Source organism: Conger conger, chromosome 13 (genome assembly GCF_963514075.1).
Source record: "Conger conger chromosome 13, fConCon1.1, whole genome shotgun sequence".
Lineage (NCBI taxonomy): Eukaryota > Metazoa > Chordata > Actinopteri > Anguilliformes > Congridae > Conger > Conger conger.
The window spans coordinates 12,748,882-12,772,046 of NC_083772.1; positions in this window are offsets into that span (position 1 = coordinate 12,748,882).

A 23,165-nucleotide genomic window follows, 5' to 3' on the forward strand; every position below is an offset into this window, starting at 1 on the left:
TGTAATGTAATGTAATCTGTTTCAAATCATAGCTTGAGCTGGTCTAAATTGGTCAACCAGTGACGAGCTGTATCAAAACCTGGCTTGAGCTGTTTTTTTCAGCAGGGCATGTAAACACGGAGCAGTGCAGTACGTAAACACGGAGCAATACAGTAATATGCAGACAACAGTGCCTGAGTTGTGAGAGGCGGGTGATTGGTGGACTCGGTCGAGGGGGAGGAGTGGGACTCACATGCAGCCATTTTGTGGCGGACGTGAGCAAATTGCAGCCGTCCTGGCAATGACGCCTGTCAATTTGGTATGCATCTGACAGGCCTATGAGAGAGCGTCTATTTGGATGCATTGTCTGACAGATTAGATTGCATCTGGAGGATTGCTTGCCTGACCCACCCCCACCCCCCCCAACACACACACACACACACACACACACACACACACACTCTACTCTCCGAACTCCATTCGAAAAGGATGAATGATCTCCATCCTCATCTGCAGTCAGCGGCTGTCCCTCCGCCGTCCCGTTCACAAAACTCCTTCACATTAAAGCCTTTCTGTGCGCTGGGACAACAACGGAGAGATGTGCTTAAAGATTTGGACTCTGCAGTGACTCCCCATCACCAATATATATATATATCATTCATCCAGTAACAGACCAGTGGAACAAAACGTTCAATAATTAAAAAAAATAAATAAGTGGTGACGATTTCTTCCAAGCAGGTCCACGGTAGCTACAGGTGTAATGCAGCTGATTAGCACATCAGAGATTAGTTCTAAAGAGTCAGGCACGAATGGCCCGTTGTTTCCGGCACATGGCAGTCACACGATGTTGCGGTGACATTGCAGTACTGTCGCAGACACGGACTGCCGTCCGTGGGAAGGGAGGCCTATTGCCTTTGGTCCTAAAAGCAGGTGCTGCTCCTTTCTCTCATGGGGAGTGAGGGAGGGGATTGAGCGGATAAAACAAAAGCTTCGCTTCCTCCATTTTTCCCACTCAGAGGAACAGATGTTCGCCGCACGCAGGGTCCATTTTAGGTCAGGCGGTCTTCATCAGAGCATTGCACCTGATCTTCTTTGGACGCCAGGCTTCATTGGAGTTCTCCCACTTTTCCCCACCTCTCACTCTTTCTTTCATCCTCTCTTTTTCCATCACTCCCACTATCTCCCACTTCTTGGTGCTTAACCAGGGCAATTCATGAAGCCAGCTTCTACTTACAGTAGAGGAATGCCGATGACTGATCATTCCTATGCTGCTTTTTTAAAATAAAAAGTAAAACTATTTTATTACTGATATAACACTGTTTGTTTAATCACAGCCAGCAGAAGCGGCCATTCAGAGGAGGTTAAACAGCTTTGTACATACAATCAATTTAAATAGCAGTTAAGAACTTTTCCCAAGGGTACATTCACAGTGCCCACTTTTCAAGCAATCAACCTCTGTGCTACGAGTCCCAGTTTCCTTTTTTTCATTTTTTTTTTTCAGCTTTATTGGACAGCATATAGTATAGAGAGACAGGAAGAATGGGAGCGAGAGAGAGGGGAAGACATGCAACAAATGTCGGACGGTCGGACGGTCGGATTCAAACCGCCGACGTCGCGGCTCCCAATTAGCATGCGGTCAGTGCTCTACAGGCTGCGCCACCGAGACACCCCGAGTCCCAGTTTCCTAACCCTGATACAACACTGCTACTTGAACAACCGATCCTTCTGTCACTCAGGTTATGTTGCTGTCATGACAACTGGTAGCTACAGGAAACCTGTGTTCATTGTAGGTGAAGAACCATGTTCCAAGGTAAGGCGATAACACCCAGCCTTCAAAGGGTTTAAGCACCATCAATTCGCGCTGAAGGGGCAACTCCAATGCAGCCTCACAGGGCTTTTGCTTAGAAACCGTGAAGTCAGCAATCTTCTTCAGAAGTTCTCCCACGCTACTTCCATGGCAGGTTGACCAAACCCCAAGTCAAACTCAAAGGCCCAAGGACAAGCCTGACACCCAGCAAGAGATACAGTATGCAGTATTCAAGTCAATCCTGGCCACAGTTTTTCAAACTGACGTTGCAGTCACGGCTCAGCTGATGACATCAATGGCAACTTTGCTTCAGGCGACAGGCGGGTGGCTTAACCGTGACTGCACCTGAGCAAATATGGCAGACAGAGAGACGGAGCTTTTCCTAAAGTTAGTCGAAAGCTCAGTACCCATCCCATCGCAGATCGTCCAGCTCCTCTGGACGAGCAAAATATCACCAAATGCAATGTGTAGCATCACCTCCCCTGCAAAATGGACCACATCACAGTGCAAGTCCTCCTTTACTCTAAAACATTTATGGCTAATAATTCATGTCAGGCTGTTAATCTATTCATGTAGCTGAATGTCTTCCTCCTTTGGCGAGCATATATTGAGAGTTACGAGGCTCATAAAGGGATTTTTCCCTTGGGTGTCCCACAGCCGTTTTGGGAAAGGTTTTGGGATTTGCATTCTTTCTGTCAGCGAGCATCAGATTTCTCCTGGTCATCGTGTGACCCCTGCGATTCTCCTTCCCGTCTCCCAGAAAACAGGTCACAGACGAGGAGGGAGGGGCCCCAGTCACAGACACTTCCAGAGGCTTCTTGGTTATAGCCTGAAGAAACAGAGGTAGATAGAGAGTAACAGAGAGAGTGATGGGGGAGACTTGGCTCTATTAGAGGGCAAACACATACACATGCCAGCCCTACATTAACAAGAATTCCAAAGTGCATTTTTTCAGAGATAAGATTCCAATGGGCTGACTTCATTTTGCTCTGCTATGGGGTAAAGAAACAGAGATGATGGGGGGGGCATGTTTGGGTACCCCCCCCCCCCCCACCCTCCCAACTCACCCTCCAAAACCACCACCTCCACCCCCACAGCAGGACAATGAGAAACAATGTGTTTCTTTTAAAGGAGCTGTTTACCAAAGAGCTTCCAGCACATTCCCAGCAAACATTCATAGAGGAGGATGTTTCCTTCTCTGCTCAGCATGATAAAACTAACCCCCCCATCTCTCTCTTTCTCTCTCCCTCTCTCCCTCTCTCTCTCTCTCTCTCTCACGCACACACACAGTCTCTCTCCACCCACCCTTCTCCTGAACACATTCCGATGAAATCATCGGCACAAATGTTGAAAACAAGGTTGTTGGAGGGTGGTGCACGGCTGTGGGGCTGGTGTGTGGAGGTGTTGCTGACAGGCCGTTGGGTGGATGGGTAGCGGGGGGTGGGGGGCGGACAGTGATGTTGGTGTTTGCCCTTGTTATCATGACAGTAGTTTAATAAATGAGCGCGTCTGTTGGGGTGAGAAGAGGCTGTGTGGAGGAGGTATCTGAGCCACGTACAGTGGCTGCCATTCCAGCTCTCTCACTCCTCAGTGTCTCCCCCGGTGGCACAGCGATGACAGCAGTCGCTTCTCCCCGGTCGCGTGGGCTGACACCTCCTGTCTGGAGGGTGGCCTGCCCCTCGTGCCTTGGGAAAGGGGGGCAGGCCCGATCCAGAACTTGAGGGAAGTACTGACGGTAAATACGGCCTTTTTCAGAGCCGTCACGCTTTGCTTGCGACCTCACCCTTGACCTTGGGATGAGAGGGGACAGCTCGAGCTCGGCCCTCAGGGCCAGTGCGTCTCTGAGAAGAATCTCAAAGATCATTCTCATTTACCCAACAGCAAGCTATATTGTAACTAGTCCGTACACTGGGCCAGGTGTGCACAATTCCGGTCCTAGAGGGCCGGTCTCTGTGCTGGTTTTTGTTCCAACCAATTTCCTTCTGACAGCTCTATGACTTACGCTGGGTCACTCCTGTACTTGAGTACAGTGAAATCTTGGTGTGGTCTTGGTGCTCACACTTGCAGTCTTTGGCTGTAGCTGGTTCCTATACGAATGTCAGATCAAGATAAAATTGAGCCAATTAAATAATTCTGAAAATAATTGGCACAGAATCCTTTAAGGGATTGGATTGGTGTTTATCCAGCTAACCGCCCAGGTATTTGGTACCAACAGAAAACTCAGTATAAAACAGCATGCCAAACTAAGTTTATGTCAGGTGTTAAGTCACAGGAACAATTGAAAGTCTGTTCTGGTTCGGATGAATTACCTTTGCTTTTTGGAGCATCAAGTGAGTGTGCCCCCCCCCCCCACACACACACACACAATTAAATACTAAGTGGATATCATGTCCTGTACTCATTAATATGGTTGGCATTTATATAGCGCCTTTATCCAAAGCGCTGTACAATTGATGCTTCTCATTCACCCATTCATACACACACTCACACACCAACGGCGATTGGCTGCCATGCAAGGCACCGACCAGCCCAGGAGCATTTAGGGGTTAGGTGTCTTGCTCAGGAACACTTTGACACAGCCCGGGCTGGGAATGGAACCGGCAACCCTCCGACAGCCAGACGACAGCTCTTACTGCCTAAGCCATGTCACCCCAAGATTTACCTGTCTGTGTGGGCCAGCCATACCTTCAGCCAACTTTTGGGATGTCTGGGCCCTACCACAGAAAGAACAGCTCAACAACTTCAGAGGAGCTTTTATTAGTATGGGGATGGAACAAGAGTGTCGGAAAACAGTGTAATAACAGATAGCCCTTTAATTCACAGGGGCGATGGCGAGTGTTTTCTATTCTGTTCACGGTTTCAAAGTTCTCTGTTGTCTTGACGACAGTCCCACGGCTTTGGCACACAATTGATTTGCCCCACCCTGACACCAACTGTCAAAACTCAGGAGGGAGGTAGTGAAGGGATTGTATCATTATATATGAAATAAAGTCCCTGAACCTTAGTACTTTTCCAAAACTGTTGTTAATATATATATATATATATATATATATATATATATACATACATACATACATACATATATATTCAGTGCTCCATACTGTTTGGGATAAAGACATAGTTTCTTCTTGATTTGGCTTTGTACTCCACAATGTTTAATTCACATGTGGCTCCAGGGCACATTCTCAACTTTCATTTAAAGGTTTTTCTATACAGCTTGGTTTAACTGTATAGAAATGACAGCACATAAATTACAGATATCATAGAGTATATGCAGTAATCCCCCTCCTATGGTTTGTGAGATATTAATGTTAAGTAAATGAAAGTCATGTTTCGCATGTTGTCACATATCCTGTCTGTGTGTATCCTCTCTGGTGATCTGGGGTTTCTGATCTCGCAGAAAGGTGTTCATTATGATGAGAATTATTGGATCATCAACTATAGAGGTCTTCCTTGGCCTACCAGGTCCTTTTCAATGACATATCTCAGCTGTGCTCTCTTTCTTCCTAATGTTCCCAACAGCTGATTTTGGTAAGCCTAAGGTTTGGCCTATGTCTCTGTCTTTTTGTTAATTCTCAGCCTCATAGGGGCTTCCTTGACTTTCATCGGTATAACTCATGGTCATCATGTTGACAAATGCCAAAAACAGATACCAAAGGCAATCAAAAGCCTAGAATCAAGACTAGGAATGAAACATTATGGGGCCCTGAATTAGGCGGCTATATATCAAAAGTGCTGTATTGTCGACATGTTGAGCCCAAAATATATTAAAGTACCCTTTAAAAAAAATGGCAATATGCAAGAACTACATGTGAATTCTGTGATTATAAATCTTCATTTTGGAGAACAGAACCAAATAAATAAAAAATATGTTTTTTTTACTAAACATCACGAATATACAATATTGCGTAGATATTTCAATTATAGTTTTCAGATTGCAGCTTATCATGTCACCACACATTATTTGACCTGCATTTGAACGAGCAACAAATAATGTAAGGCTGAATACCAACACTGTATACAACTTTGATATGTGGTTAAACAAAACAGCCGTTAAATTTTGCGTGACCAGGGATACTCCCCCACGATGTCTCGTGTCTCTGTCTCTGTGTTGGTGGTCATGCGAGGTAGGCTTTCTGAAGGCCCCGGTGGTCCTTACCCAGTCAGACTACTTTTCCCTGCTGAGCAAGAGACTACCTGCTGTCCACGTTCTTTTCTCTCCGACTGAATTTCTCATCCACCTTAATATAACGTTGACATGATGCGTGTGACTAAATGCGTTTCCCAGGTGTAGAGACAGTGGCTAGATCTGGTCGTCCGAGGTGGCCTGAAGAGGACCCTTTGTTTGTGATGGATTCGGTCCCTGTGTGACTCCAGTAATCCGCTCCATTGGAGATGCAGCTCTGGCCCTTTCCCAGGACGTGCAGAAGCCCCCACTTGGAGCTTACCGCTGAGGTGAGAGTGGTTTAACGAGCACTGCGATGGCTAGCAATGTAGTGACACTCATTTTGCAGTGTTTTCAGTGTTCACAGGGCAGATGGTGGTGGGGGAGGGGGGTGTCTGGACGGGGCGGTTAGCAAACGAGACAAACGTCTCTCCTCTCGCTCACGTTCGTGGCCTGCAATGGCCTGGACTTTAACCCCACTCCTCTACCCCCGTAGCCCTGGTGCTCAAAACGTTTGTTCCCACAATCAGCGCACACAAGTCAGACCTGTAATTCAGTTAATCTGGCAGGCAGCTTATCTCCAGTGGGAGCAATGACTGCAGGCAGTAAAATCACTGTCTTATTCACATTTCACATACACTGGAACACGTGGGATACTTTCCACTGAGCGGGTGAGCGGGTGGGGGGTGCGGGGGTGAGGAGTTGGGGTGGAAGGGACAGAAATAACAGGATTTCTCTAATCCCTCTGTTGATATAAACCTGTCTGGGTGGCTTGCCATTTGAAATAAATAGATAAATAAGGAGAGAACCTAAAGCTGTGGAATTTAAAAACCAGCGACTCCTCAATCCAAACAGGAGCACCTGTGGCTCTGCTGGACCGGGCCCGTTGTCACGGCGATGGCTAGCATTGCACGTAAACAGTTTATAAGCTGGATGGTTGGGAGGAGGCCAAGGGAGGGATGGAAGGGTGGAGAATGGAGGGATGGAGACTGAGAAAGGGTGGAAGAGGGAGAGACGGAAGGGTTGGGGAGGTAATGCTGTTTTTTTGGAATTTAATGGCGGAAACAGATGGCTATATGGGCAGAAAAGAGGCTGCCAGCGTCTTCTGAGGTCACTTCCCGTTCCTGTCCAGAGTGCAGACAACACACCTTTGCAGGAGTTGACCCAGATAGGCCCTGCATCCGGTCACAGTGGCATCCTCTTTTTATTTCATTACACCCCCACACCCCTGTTCCACCCACCCTGTCTGCCGTGGCTACACTTCTCATCCATGTCTGGATAAAACAGATGTGCAGCTCACTTAAGGTATATGAATTTTAACAACATCGTATCCTGCGTTCATTCCAACATGGGATATACATTCCAGTGAGGTCACGTCCTGCATTTGCTCCAAAGTGGGCCATGAATTTATATCCTGCATCCAGCAGTCCAAACGGGTTCTAACTTTCATTACAGTTGCATTCAGTATTCTTTCTGATACGGGAGCAACCCCCACGCGTTATTCCTGATATTAACTTTCACCTTTTGTAAGTATGTAAGTACATTGCCACTGTTAATGAATTGCACTAGTGTCATAAGTGCATTTTGCATCTTAAAATAGAATTTTGGGTTGAAACGATCACTGAAATCATCTGCAATACCACGTTTTAAATTACACCTGATTCCACATAATCTCACCTGCAAGCTAAATGCAATGCATAAAAAAGCCAAGTGATTTGCATTCATTCATTTGCATTTACCACTGTGTTAACACTTTAATAGCACAGTTTATAGAGTTCCTGGAGATGAGACAAGGAAGACAGCGGGCCTGTTATTTCTGCACGGCAGGAAAGACAAGGTGGAAGGAAACACAATTACACACTGTATATGATTTTTTATTAAAGTAATATTCTCCTGAAACAGGGCAATTCATTTTCAAGAAGCATATATTATACTATTCCGAAGCCGACACTACCAGGGACATGAATGTTTTTGTCATTTTCGTTATCCACCACACCCGTTGCAAATGCCGTGGGCGTGATATTATCACCATGCGCCATCCTAGCACCCTGGCCACAGGTGGGGGGACTGGCATGCTCCAGAGGTGGAGAGACCGCCCCACCTAAAGGGCTGCTCTGGCCTGGGTCTGCAGCTTTAGCAGGGGAAGGACCTTCCTGTCTGGGGAAGGGGGTGGAGGGGACCTCTCTCTGCATTATCTCAGTCCAGTGTTTACCCAGATCTGCCTTTCAGGATATCATCAGCAAACAAGCAGGCTGAGACGGAGTGGTGGCAGGGGTGTGTGGGCGGGGGGTGGGGGGTGTTAGGGGTGTGTGGGGGGGTGGGGTGGCATTGTGGCAGGGTTGTTCTCTTTGAACAGAAAGAGACCCGTTCTGTACACAAGACCATCCACCTTCGAAAACCGTGAATCGTGGGACTAGCGTCTGAAGTGTTCTAGTCCACACGTGACAAAATCACTGAATTGTTCATTAGCGTACGTAACTGTCACTGCTTCTGACAGAAACAAGTGAAATAAACTGAGACAGGTGTGTTTTCATCTCTGTTTCGCCTGCCCCCTCCCGCGTCCGCAGTGGCACGTGGAACAGGGGAGCGCAGGTGGGGTTACCGCGGAGATTTAACCGCGGGGGGGACGGGACGGATGTTTTGCGGCCGCTGCGTTCCGCCGCGGGCATCGATTGAGCCGGTGACGAGGACCCGCCAGTGGCGCGCGGAGGTTGCCGACCCCAATTTGCGAGCGGGAAGGCGGAGGAAGGGAGGGAGGGAGGGAGGGAGGGAGGGGACCGCAGTGCCTACGTCAGCCGCTGCGCTAATGGGCAAATGTCCTTGTCCGGACGCAAGTAAATCAAGCACTTTCGGGGTGGGGTGGGGTGGGGTGGGGGCGGATGGAGACAGATTAAGAGACACAAAGAGACACAGAGAGAGAGGGAGGGAGCGAGAGGGAGTAACGACAGTTTGGGGGGGGGAAGAGGCGTGGGTGCGAGTGTGGGTGCGTGTGTGACCTGAATTAGAGGCGATTACATCTGCTTCCCAGCCCACCCTCAAAAGATGTGAAAGGAGGGAGAGGAGATAAATGCAGGAAGGAGAGGAGAGAGAGAGAACACAGTGTCGTGTAGCCAAAGAGGGTGAAGAGAAGGGGTCGGAGTGGGGGGGTGTCCGTTCCTGTGAAATGTGTTTGCATTTTTAGCCTTTCGTAAGGATGAGGGAATTTTAATGGTGAGAACATCGACTTAGGAACCTATCACCATCCTTCTGATGACATGATGGCTGTTACATTATCAGTTCATGATCTTATCCACTAATTCCGACATCTACAGGAGTAGTAGCATGAAAGGTGTAGTAGTTAATAAATGTTAACTGTGAATCAAAAGTTGCTACTGCTTAGTTCTTGGTAGTGTCCTAAGAAGGATCATCTGAGATTGAGACAGCAAAATAATTAACATCCACCATTTTGTGGGTGTTGTCATCATCATTTCTTTAGCAACATGGGCTCCGTTTTCATGGTAACAAAAACATATTTAGAATTCTAACTGAAATTGAGAGAGATGGTTTTATTGCAAAAGAAAGAAGGGCCGGAGTCAGGGAGGGGAAGCAAACGGAAAGTGGACGGTCTCTCCACCCCTTTCACTCGATGATAAAGATGTTATTTCTCATTGTAAGTTGTTCAAAAATGAGCAATTTGGCAATGCGAGATAGGGTTTGGGACTTGGCTCACAAAAGAATAGCCTGGGCCCTGGCAGGAAGCGTGCTTTTTAGATATTGCCTTTTTTTGTGCCCTCTTGTGTGTGCGTGCGTACGTGTGTGTGTGTGTGTGTGTGTGTGTGTGTGTGTGTTCTTTAATTGACTGATTATTACACCGAGGACCTTGGCTGCATCTGAGGTTCGTTGAGGAGTCCAGACTCCGCCGGGTGTCGTCTTCAAAGCGTGGCGGGGGGATGACGGGGGAAATGTCTGGCACCAGCCATCCTCCGACGCGTGTCTGTACCACTACGTGCCCCTCCTCCTCTCCTGTTCAAAGCTAAACCTTCAAAGTCGACCGCTGACCTGTCCAAATCATTCTTTTTCTGTTACCTCAAACTCTTGTTGTTACTGAGGATTTGGAAATGAGGACAGCAACATCGTCTTTGAGGTTTGGCAAATAAAATATATAAATGTTTACTGATGGATTACATTTTTTTAAACTGTCAGTTAACAGACAAACAGGAAAATGTTTGAATATGTTGGTGTATTTTAACAAGGCTGCTGGGTGGCTCATTGTGTTAAGGCGCTGTTCCAGTACATGGGTAGCCTCTGTGGTTCAGTACTGAATTGGGCCCATTCCAGGACCAACACCTTGATCAGCAGGCCCTCATGATAATACACAGCTGACGTATGTTCATGATGCTGAATGTTTGTGGCAAACAATGTTTTTAGCAAACAAATTGGGTTTTTTTTTTTTTTTGTTATACACATGGATGCAAATTAGCTCTAACAATCCTAACAAGCTGATTTGCTGCTTACCTGGGATTTTTTTTTTAGTTTTACGTGAGAACAAATATTATATTGAATAAAGTGCATTATAACAGCCAAATGATTTTCAACTTTGGTCTTCTTTGCTGTCAGCCATTTTTGTTTGCCGTGCGCAATTTTTTAAAACTGTCAGTTAACTGATATCCATCCATCCATCCATCCATTATCTTAACCGGCTTATCCTGAACAGGGTTGCACAGGGGCTGGAACCTATACCAGCATGCATTGAGCGAAAGGCAGGAATACACCCTGGACAGGTCACCAGTCCATCGCAGGGCACACACACCATTCACTCACACACTCATACCCATGGGCAATTTAGAGTCTCCAATCAGCCTAACCTGCATGTCTTTGGACTGTGGGAGGAAACCCACGCAGACATGGTGAGAATAAGCAGGCTCCACACAGAGAGGCCCCGGCCAACCGAGATTCAAACCCAGGACCTCCTTGCTATGAATGCTACCCACTGTACCATCCATGCTGCCCCAGTTAACTGATAGCAAACAGAAAAATGTTTGAATATGTTGGTGAATTTTAGCTAATATTAGCCAACCTTCGGCATATTGTACTCACGTCAGGCTATGGTGTTACCCAGGAATCGGGTTGGTTGACGGAGTCTCATAACAGTTGTTCCTCAACTTGTTTACTGAGCTGTGTTTTGGAGTGTTTTGCTGTGACTCAAAAAAGTATATCTCATTTTTTATTTCAAAAACCCCACACAACACTATGGGCAGAAGCAGCAGTCCACCACATGTGCTATTCATTTAACAGGATGAATAATGACAGGGGTGCAAATGAACTGTCTTGACGTCTTAAGTCTTTTTTTCTACTTCAGGTTTGGTCCAGATGGATTTTTCAATATGCAGAGAGAATCATGGGATATGATACAATTTGGAACCTCATGCAGACAGCCACATTTGTCCACAATCATGGCTCTGCAGAAGTAGTGTAAATATAGCTTTAGCGTCTGAGATTGCACTGATGCTGGGAAGGGGTGCATCTCCCACACTCATTAGAGTCATCACCCTGTGTTTAGACTGCCCAAGGGCCCCAGGGCTTCAATGGAGATGAACTCAGATGATTGCATCTCTCCATAATTAGAATCCCTAATCTCTCACTTCCTGTCTAGACTTGAATCACTACCCACGCCACACCTTCCACCCCCCAAGCTCCATCCCCAAACCCCACCACCCCACTTCCCTCGCCCCTGTCCACCCCACACAAGCTATGTGACTCCGTTCAACATTTTGACATCAACACATTTTGACAGGGGTCTCCCACCCTGCTCCTGGGGCTAAAGAGCTGCCGGTTGCTGGTTTTTCATTTTCACCTAAAATCTCTATTAATTAGCGTTGAAGTCAGATGCAATTAATCTTCTGCCATGTATTAACTGTGTAATTAAGTTCTAAAACAGACCAATTAAGCAACAAAGAAATCCGGCATTGAAGACCTGGGCACAGGGGCTTGATGTGTGGAGCTCAATCCTGTCAATGCTGACTGTTGCCAGGAGACCTGCTGCTCAATTTCTGATTGGTGGTCCAGCAAGGTTTCTGGTTTCTATTGGGTTGCTTCCTCAGTTTGATCATGTTCAGTCTCATCCATCAGCACGATGCCAGTGCATGATCTAACTGATCCAACAGTGATATGATATTAGTCAACAGACTGTTTGTGGTGTCCCAATCAGAGACAAGAACTACAGGCTGGCGCAGGAACTACAGGCTGGTGTAAGAACTACAGGCTGGTGCAGGAACTACAGGCTGTTGGAAGAACTACAGGCTGGTGCAGGACCTACAGGCTGGTGGAAGAACTACAGGCTGGTGCAGGACCTACAGGCTGGTGGAAGAACTACAGGCTGGTGCAGGAACTACAGGCCGGTGCAGGAACTACAGGCTGGTGCAGGACCTACAGGCTGGTGGAAGAACTACAGGCCGGTTCAGGAATGAAAATAGAATGTTTTGGTCTGCAGCTACGCTACTTCACTTTCATTATTTCTCTCATTTTTAGAAGCAAATAGTATTCTGTCTCTACCTTGCATTTCTATTGAGGTACCTGAAAGAAAAGCACTACATTAACTCTCGGGAGTAAGAACAATAAGTGTCTTTATTTTCCAACCTTAAAAAGTGTTTTGGCTGTCTGGATCAAGCCAGTGATGGGGAAGACCCCTCCCACTCACCTGCTTATTATGTTCAAGGTCAGGTTTTCATTGGATAAAAAGATGTTAGCGTGAAATGCTGGAAATCAGCCAAGATTTTAGTTTCAAGAGACACGACAATGACTCCTGCTTCTTACGTTCACCAAACCGACTATGAGGCTGAGATTGGCTGAAGTCTGTGTTCCGGTGGTCCTGGTGGGCACCCAGCCTTGTCGCTGCATCGCAAAGCTGTTCCTGAGGAGGGCCCACGCTGCCTCCGGTGACTGGCTGATCCTTGGAGCGCCTCCAAGTCGTCCATCGCAGGAGATGAGACGCTGACCGGGAAGCGAATGACTCAGCCTCCCCGTCCCGCCTCTGCAGCGGCCTAAAAAACACGCCCCCGCATCCATAAAGCAGCCCGGCCAGGCCTAGTGCTGATCCAGGAACAGCCTTCCCTGTCAGTGTCCTGATCATATCCATTCTGTGCTAAAAGGCTAAACTTATCTGAGATCAGTGCTCCTTGTCCGAAAAGATGTCTGAATATGGTTCTGAAGGCGCAGCTGTCTGCCATTGCCATCACACACCATTGCCATTACTTCAAGTATATGCTGTCTACTAAGCATACTTTGCCATGTGACACTTGACACTAGTCACTTTACAGAGACACTTACATTTGTATATTTGATTTGTACGTGTAAATGTGTATATTTGATTCATACACATTCTGTATGTATATTTGATATTTGATATTTGTATTTTAGATTTTTCTCCTTCTCTGTGTTTCAATCCCCGTTCTGTCAATGCTGTTGGTGACACCGAATGTTTAACACCGATTAATAAAGTCATATCATATCATCATATCATATCATGTTAGTGTGTATGTTTTAATGTGCGAGCAGAATGCAAAAAATATCCTTTGTGCTATTTTCAAACCACACTGTGAAAGTGTCATAAATTGTTCCGCACTTGTGGCCATGCTCACAACTGCATCTTACTGGGATTTTAAGTACACTATATTTATAGAAAATGTAGTCTATTTAACAACTTTCTCATCTCGCATACTCAACAAGCCCACTCAATAGTAGGCAAGGGCACTTGTGGGTCAGACACAGCGATCATACTTAAATTTCAGGGGTTCAAAGGACTTGAGTTATTGTACGAGAAAGGGCTGGTTTCTGGGATTCTCCCCTTGCGGGGCATACCTACAAATTCCATTAGGCAGTCTGACTCGGGCGAAAACAACGGCGATACAAATAGTTTCAAACAGAATGCCTAGCAACAAGTATAAGTTGAAATTCACTGGAATAGGTGTGACCTAATGGCTGTGTTCACGTATTATCACCGACACGTTCCTGAGCTTGACAGGAAGTGAGAGAGGACCACAAACAGGAAGGTGTGGAATGTACTTCCTGGCGGCTGGTGGTGGCAGCAGATTCCTATTACCAGTAGAACAACTCCCCCTCCTCCAACTGATACACACACACAGACACACAGGCACACACACATGCAAGAGGATGTTTTTCCATTGAACAAAGAGCAGTAGACTGCCAGGAAAATATTCCAACAAAGTTGGTTTAAAGAGAAAGGATGAGCACTAATGACACAGAGTCTGAAAGAGTGCCCTCAGGTGTCAACACTGGGTACTGCAAAAGAGGTTCAGGGCACTAAGAAAAGCCATTCTGGTAGCTAATAGGAGTCAAGGGACGATCAGTTGGGTAGATGGACAGCTTCTTGGGAATTTGGCCAGGAAACCAGGGGTTAACACTCCTACTCACAAGCACCATGGGGGAATTCATTGTTCACAGTGACATTGGCTCACATATCATCTGAATGGCTGCTGCACAGTGTCACCATCACTGTACTATACAGCAATGAACCACCTGCTTCACTACAGCTGAGAAAACATGCTTTGCCTCTAACACATTAGTAACCCAAGAAAATTGCACTTGAGATGCATAACACTCAATGATAACGTCAGCGGAATTAATGCAATTACAGAATAATGCAATAGCACAACATCAATAACTCCCGAACATCTCATGGACCCAGTGAGCTTGGATACGGACCACTTGTGCACTTAGGCTTGCCTGACGCATAACTCGCCTCAGAACGTGTAAGCGACCTTGTTCGTCCTTCCTTATTAAATCAGGAAGATGAATGACGAATCAGGATCTCGCTCAGTTCAGCTCTGGACTTGTGGATGAGTCACTGATTCATTCACAAAGGCATAGTCTGACGGAATGTGCGCCCGCACACCAACATAATACTAATCCAATCCTGCCCTGCGCTACAGAAAATAAGATTTATTTAATTCATATTTCTGGCTGTTACATTTAAGGGTAGGTCATGTTCTGGACCCTACCCAGATATTACAGCTAAATATTTGACCTTACATTAATGTGTTGAACGTAGTAACAGTACAATAGCGCTACATTTTATCAATAGTGCTAAACATAAATAATTCTTAGCATATGCTTCTTGTTGTTCTTCTTACCTTGACAACAACAATAAAATCAAAGAAATTATAAAATGAATATAAAATAATATAACAGAGGGGAAACTAAGGGGAAGAAGACATCATGAAATTAATCATTTTAATCAGATATCAGTTCAGCTAAAATGTCAGAATCCAATTAATTGATAATTCAACTGACCTTGACACAAGCCCCAGGATCAAAACCACCCTGCAACATCAAATTATGCTTAAGGTTCCTTATAATTCATATTTAATTTCATCATATTTTACTGCGGTCGTGACAGCCTTTTTTTAGATCTTAGCATCCTGATTCCGATGCGAAGCCCACCACTTGTGTGCCTGGCCAGGAATCTTCCTCACAGTAATGCCCAGATCATGAAAAAGATTTGAAATCTCTGTAGAAAAATAAAGGATCAAATTCCTACTAATGCCTTCTCAACTGATTCATCTGACAGCCAATCAAAGACAACATATTTATTTTTCCCCAGGGGACCTCCATACGGTTTCAGAAACCACAGTGGAAAATCCAGGTTCAGAAAGTAAAAGTTGCCCACAGTATTTAAATTCCTCATTCTTTCATGGATTTGCTAATTACATGATTCTTCAGTAAGGAGGTAGAACTACTGTAATTCGTGAAAGCAGCTGGCTGAGTTCATAGGTGGAAGAACTTTTATTTTCAGACCCCTGGATTTCCACCAGTTCACACTTCACAGTGACAGCTGAATGAATCTGGACATTGTTCTCAATCCGATAATGAAAATATTCTCGGTTTCCAGCCAGTTATAGCTGGATTCCACCTGCGGCCACTTCCTCTCCGTGTGTCCTTTTCCAGAAATGGTTTTAAGAAGAGATGTAAAATGGCTGGCTGGTGGAACAGTGGCACAAGTCCTCCATCTAGTGGCAGATGCAGTGTGAAGTTGTGCCGCTACCAGGGGACCAGGGATTGACATTAGCTGCCAGTAGTTTACAAACCCCAGTGGTAACTGGGAGTACTGCAGTTCATTCAATCTCTGATGCCCAAAACACTTTTCTATAGGAATTCAAAATTCCATTCAAATTCCATTCAAAACTATGGATTTACCCCGGCCAAATGACACTATTTCGGACAGTACTTTTAAATGAAAAAAAAAAAAAGCCTTCACACTGAAATAATGACTCATATTTCCTCATAACCCAAACCATAATCGGGTTATGTCTGCACTCTATCGTCCGTCGCTCTGTCCGTCCGAGCGTCTGCTAAATGACGAGAATGTAATGCAACGCAATGTAATCTAAAACAAAATATTTATCCCTCTTCCCATTTAGGTACCCAGTGCGCATGCTCTGGCGCCAAAATGCCGCATAGACAGACCTGGACTTGACAAACTGTATTCATGTGCCATTGAGCAGTTCCCAAAGGAGTCCATGGAACCGGCAAGTAGAAGTTATCTCCAGTTGTCATACCATGATGGATGCTGCCATGCATGTGTGAATTGTGTGGATTGGCCTGTACAGTGGTTTGCAATAGTTTGGGTGCCCCTGGTCAAATTAGCATGTTTTGTAGATTTTTTTCCTCAGCATGGAACAAGCTTAAGCATGACCTAAATCATTGTTAATGCTCAATTTTTTTTCTTTTATTTGCTCAATTGAATCCCCCCTGAATCCTCCATTCACAAAAGAAATTATCCCTGTACAACTGAATACAGGTACAATAAATGTGTCTTGGTAATATTTGGCGCAACATCTTGGTGAGGGAGAAAATGAAGGGGGTGTCTTTCCCCACTAGGTGGCTAGCCATATTCATTTTATGAATCCCTTTATTAATCCTGTTACTTCCACCCATCTCTTCAGGGGGAAATGGAATACATATAATACTACATCTGCTGTTTGAAGACAAGCCTGTTTCACCCAGTTGTGCGTTGGAAATATAACAGGGAGGATGATAAACACCTTTAACAGAGCTGGCTTGCAGCTTCATTATTTAAATGATCAGTCTGCCCCTCATTCCGACATGCAAGGAACACATGGTGTCATGATCTGTGGTCTGTGAATTAATTTCATCGTTTATTATCGTTTATTTTAGTAATTTATTGTTTTTCATACTCATGTTTGTCTTGACAGTCATGGTATTCCTGTGTTTGTGTCTGCCTTACCATGTGCTTGTGTTTTCTTTGTCCTGAACCCCGCCCTCACCTGCCTCTGTTAGCCATGCCCCCTTCGGTTTATTCACATGATCATTGCCCTGATTGGTTCCCCCTGTTCCTCGTTTTCTCTGCCTTTTAGTTGCCTCCTCTGGTTATTTAAGCTCCCCTTTGTTTGGTGTTCTTTGTCAGATCATACCAGTATCTGCCCGTAAGGCTGGTGAGAAACGCTGTCAAACTTTTGTGCTGCTTACTTTTGCGCTGTTCTGTTTGTAGAATATTTTTGTTCCACATTCCCTGTAACTTCTGAGCTTTGGATTTTTGTGTTTTACTTGTTCTGATTTTTGGAGAATATTTTTGTTCACGTTCCCTGTAACTTCTGAGCTTTGGATTTTTGTGTTTTACTAGTTCTGATTTTTTGGAGAATATTTTTGTTCCACGTTTCCTGTAACTTCTGAGCTTTGGATTTTTTGTGTTTTACTTTTTATTACTGTGGTCGGCTGTTGTGCATTGTCTATTTTTGAGGACTTAATAAACCCTGTTTTTGTGCTCCATTTCTGGTCTGCACTTGGATCCTTTACCGGCATCATCATAACACATGGGGGGAGCCAGCCAAATGCACTCTCATCACACTGGGCTAACTGAGACGAAGCACTAGCTCTGAAGTGGTACAGTCACTTTATGTTACCATAAACACTTAAACTGGGAGGTGCCTGTTTTTTTTTTATCAAATGTTTTGAATTTTCCCTGTGGGCAAGGATACTTCGGCATCTGCTTAGAAACCCCCTAAATATCCTGCTTAGAATGTTTAGCATTCCAAGCATTCTTAAGCAGGAGCATATTTTCCAAGTCTGAGTATGGCCCCCAAATGAATTACAAAATACTTGACCTGCATAAAATTCTAAACAATGGGGTTGGTTCCCAAGCAATTAAAGGGTCAGCCCCTGCATACCATCAAAAGATCATCAGACCCTACATGCATGCCAGGTTTTAAATATAATTCAATTTCAGATTCATGAAATAGGTCCAAGTCCTATCTTTGGTGTTGTCTGGTGTTGTTGTACTTCCCTCTAGGGTCTTTCAGTGAACTTATCCCTGGTTATGGGTATGCACTTTGTTGTACGTTGCTCTGGATAAGAGCGTCTGCCAAATGCCAATAATGTAATGTAATGTAATGTTGTCTTACCACTGGAAATTGTACTTCCCTCTAGGGTCTTTCAGCGCACTAATCCCTGGTTAGGAGTATGCACTTTGCTCTTTGTTGTTTGTCACTCTTGATAAGAGCATCTACCAAATGCCAATGATGTAATACAATGTAACAATACAAAATTCCCACCCCAGCACCACTTCCCTTTTGTTACAAAACAAATGCTTGGAAGCCTGAAAATGAAAAGGCTCCCACATGTCTCGGAAATGGAGTCCATCCATGCCTGTTGACTCATACAGCGGGCTCCAGCATTAAAATATAATTATTGGCATGACACAAAACTCTGTAAATGTTATGACAGAAACATCTGTCTGTTTCTGTCATAACATTTACAGAGTTTTATGTCATGCCAATAATAGCATAGCATAGCATCAAAAAATGCATATTGAAATTTGAGGTTGATTTCTGTGTCAGATCAACCTCAAATGCCAAAAATATATAATATATTTCAGCAATGTCGTTGGATTTGTCACGACATTGCTGAAATATATTATATATTTTTGGCATTTGAGGTTGATTTGACACAGAAATCAACCTCAAATTTCAATATGCATTTTTTGATGCTATCCTCAACTGAGCTGTAAATTAGTGTTTGTCACAAGAATCGATGGGAACCACTCACAAACATGTTACAAGAATCCATGGCAGCCACTTACAAACACGTCACAAGAATCCATGGGGACCACCTGCAGACACATCACAAGAATAGATGGGAACTACTCGCAGACACATCACAAGAATAGATGGGAACCACTCGCAGATGTAATAAACGACAGGCAAACAGGGCAATACAGGAGCAGCAGTTCCGTAATCAAGTCCAAGCAATGGGTAATGGGACAGGCGGAGGTGGAAGCCAGGAAGTCAATCACTGGAGGACAGGAGGGCAGAAGGGCAGAACACTGGCACAGAAGGCAGGAGGGATGGAGACACGTATACGACTTCCGTCACAAGACGATCTGTCAACAAAGGAAGGAAATGGCTAAGATTACATCCATGATTAACGAAGAGATTTTGAGAAACAGAACATGAACACCGAGAATACAAAGAAACAAAGGAAAACATGGAAATGTAAAACCCCACGCTAACCCAATGACGGAATTTAGCGGGGGCCGAAGGGGGTTTTGCGTGCTTGTCCTTCTGGCGTTGCTGGGAACATTAGTAGGATTCATTATTATCCTCCGTACAAGAACAGAGCACAATTATGTTTAAGAATATACTGGGTCCGTTGCCACGGGTCGGATATGGATTGACCTGCTCCATATCCCACTTACAGCTGGCCAGAAATGGATCAGTACAATTCTTAATATTCTCCGTTCTCAAACGGGGCCGTATTGTATGCTTAGTGGTTACTATAGTTTTACTCGTTTATCTGACTCCATTTAAAATATAATTTAGAAATTTGGGTTTGTAACTTACGCGGACCTTGGGAGTGATTACACTCGACTTGTACCTGCGCCACCATTACTCAATATATGCTCCCGGGATTAGCATTACTGCTGAAATCTCAGTTCAGTGGAGAACTCAGAGGCTGAGGGTCCAGTCAACACAATACATGCAAACCTGCCATGATAGTTGCGAGCCCAGGTCGGGGTAGCATTGTCTGGGCTCCTAATTTGGCAGGAACCAGCGCCGTAACGCCCATGGGTTCCCTTCGCACCAGATTACAAGAGCCGTGTGTCCCCCGACCCTTTAACGGACAGAAACTTGCTGGCCTCACAGCTTAGAACTACCACAGATGTACCGCCGATCGTTGGTCTTTAGCCATCATTTCCCCCTGAGTATTCAGTTGTAATTTAGGCTGAAAAGGTACAAGATGAATTAGAGTCATGGAGATCACGCAAGTTACAAACAAAATAGTTTATTCGCAGACAGGTAGGTTATTAGCTTTAGAATATCACAATCAATTACAAAATACACAAATTAAGAATAGAGATAGAGTAAATAATCATACCTAGCCTGCTTGGACTACACACAAACACAGAGTATAGAATATGACATGTGGAAAGTGGAATATGATCTTCCGCTGCTACACATACATACATACATACATACATACATACACAAGACATGTTGTGTGGGAAGTTGAATACGATCTTCCTGATACTTACATACACGTACAATATGCTGTGTGGGAAGTGGAATACGATCTTCCCAGATTGGTCTGTCTCCCTTGCTTTTATGCCAAATCATACGTTTGGAACCAGGCGGCAGTGCCATAAATCAACCTGGAGGGGTGGTCAAATCTGGAATTTAGACCCCCCACCAGGGTGGGGGTTGTTAAGTAGGGAAAATGAAATGATTACCAAGAGAGGACATGCAGGTTTTCCCTTGAGTTACTGAAACTATAGTTTATTAAATTCCATTTGGTATGAAATGTATCTCATCCGATTCCTTGATTTTATCAGATCACATCCATACCAAACAGATTACCCTTATGTTTTATTATGTTGCAATGATCATGAAACTTCCCTCCTGATTATCCATTTTACATGCAATTCCTGTTACCATTACATAAGACTTAATGCAATAATACAAGGATCACATGGGCAATGTTTTCAAGGTGTTACCGGGTCTATTTACTATCTTAATAGCAGTTTTGAATATTTAATCTAGGAGAGCAGTCACCGGTGTAATGACAGCAGTGCCCAAATGAGGGCACTGTGGCATTGTCCGGAGTCTTCCCCCTTGGAAGTGACCAGGTATGGGGTCACAGGGAGGTCACCAATGTTTGGAAGGATTCTTTTCCCATGACCCAACTGCCCTTGGACCACTCATACATCTTTCTCTGATCTTTGCCCGAAACTCCCCAAATCTAGTTTAAACAGCATTGAAACCCCAGCTCTCAGGCCCCTCACAAATGGCAGCCCTTCCTGACCACTATGCTACAGGCCGCCCCATCATATCTATGAATGCTGTAGTTGGGAGTTTTCATGATAACTGCATTATGCTGTAAATATGTATTTGTGCCTCTCATGGTGATATACCTTTTGAATAAACCTGATTTGGGTGAATGAAAGGAAAGGAGACACCCCAGACTGTTTGGTTTCTTCTCCTTATCTCCGAAATCCAGGCCTTAGTTCTTGACCCTAAAAGTGAGTCACCCATCTATAATTTACAGCCAGGCCCACCAGGCAGGGGGTTAAAACACATGGCTTCTACAGAGACAGCTTTTGCCCAGTTTCCCCTCGGCTCCTGAATGGTTATGCTATCAAAGGTAGACTGTTACAAAAACTAGACCATTACACCAGTCACACTGAACCAATCAGAATAACACCAAACATTACTATATTCTGACCTGGGATTATTATGAAACATCTTTATGCCATCTCCAATGCTCTAACCTGTCAGGAATGTGAGAAAAGGGGGCCCCCAGGGCCCAAGAAGGCGCCTTTAAGAATCCTTCTCTAGCTCTCCCTCACAGGCATGTGTGCCAACGGTGGGGGCCAACAATGTATGCTCCAGGAGGGGGAAGTCAGCAAGCTGACCAGCGCATGAGACCAAATGTTACTTATGACTGGCTTACTGAAACTATGGGGCAGAAACACGGGACATGAGAAGTGTTGGCTCGCCAGTCATTCACCAATAGTATTTTGTAGTATATTATATATAATAGTATATTACCAGTAGTATTTTGTTCATGTAAGTACATTGGTGTGAGTACTGCATGAATTATATCTAGAGAGGACAATAACCTTTTATCTTATGAAGACTGATGTCATGGGAATATAACCTCATTCCTGAATCCACATCCCAGTCTGTAACTTTGGAAATCCGAATGTTCAGTCAAACTTTCCATTTAGTTGCAATATTGCTGTTACAATACTATCTATCCACCCAGTTAGTGTAGTGTAGCATATTATTAGTTGTCTAGATATTTCTAAATATCTGCTCCACTCGCCCTGATAAAATGGATCAACGGTGCCACAAAAATGTACACTCAAAAAACAGCAAAATCTCTTTCCAAGCATAATGACAGAGGGAGGCAAGGGTGCAGTTTTCAAAAAGGAAGCAGGGCAATCCATCTGAAACCCCCATGAGGTAAGGTTTGTAGCCAGTTCCTGTTTTGGCAAGCTTACAGCAGAGATTGATGAGACGTCAACGTTTGCATTTATATTAAACCTCAATAAATATTGCTTAATTCAACAGCTGTCTCTTTGACAGATTAAATGAACATTTTATATGAATCTGGGTAAATGTTATTTATACAGGACAGCACACCCACATAAAACGTGCAGGTTCAGTTGTGCCCGTCCCCAGCAATACAAAGATCACTCCTGCTGCTGCCATTTGTGGGAGGATCCACAGGACCCATAGGCCTACCCACGCCATGCAGACCCCAATAGGAATAACCTCTGCTCTGGATCAGCTCTGGATCAGCTCTAGATCAGCTCTAGATCAGCTCTACCTAACTGCGGGTCGCAGTGTCTGCAGGCATTTGCTCCTACCGAGGTTGAACCGAATGCCTGCAGCCACTGTGGCCCGCCGGACGTGGAGTTGAGTAGCCCAGCTCTAATAATTTCATACTTCAAAACTTTCACCTTCTGGCCGGCTGTCAATGGTAGCAGAACCAATAGTAGACCAACCTCTGCTCTGAAATTGCAGCATCCTTATGCACTGTTCACATTTTGTGCAGATGCCAATTCTGGCCAATCCTCACCTATTAATGTAACGTTCTAATTAGGCTTTGTAATGAAGCAAGACAACACTAATTAATTTACAATGCTGAGTTTAGTTTAGTTTCATAATTTAGGTACTGTATAAATGAAGTGCCACAAAT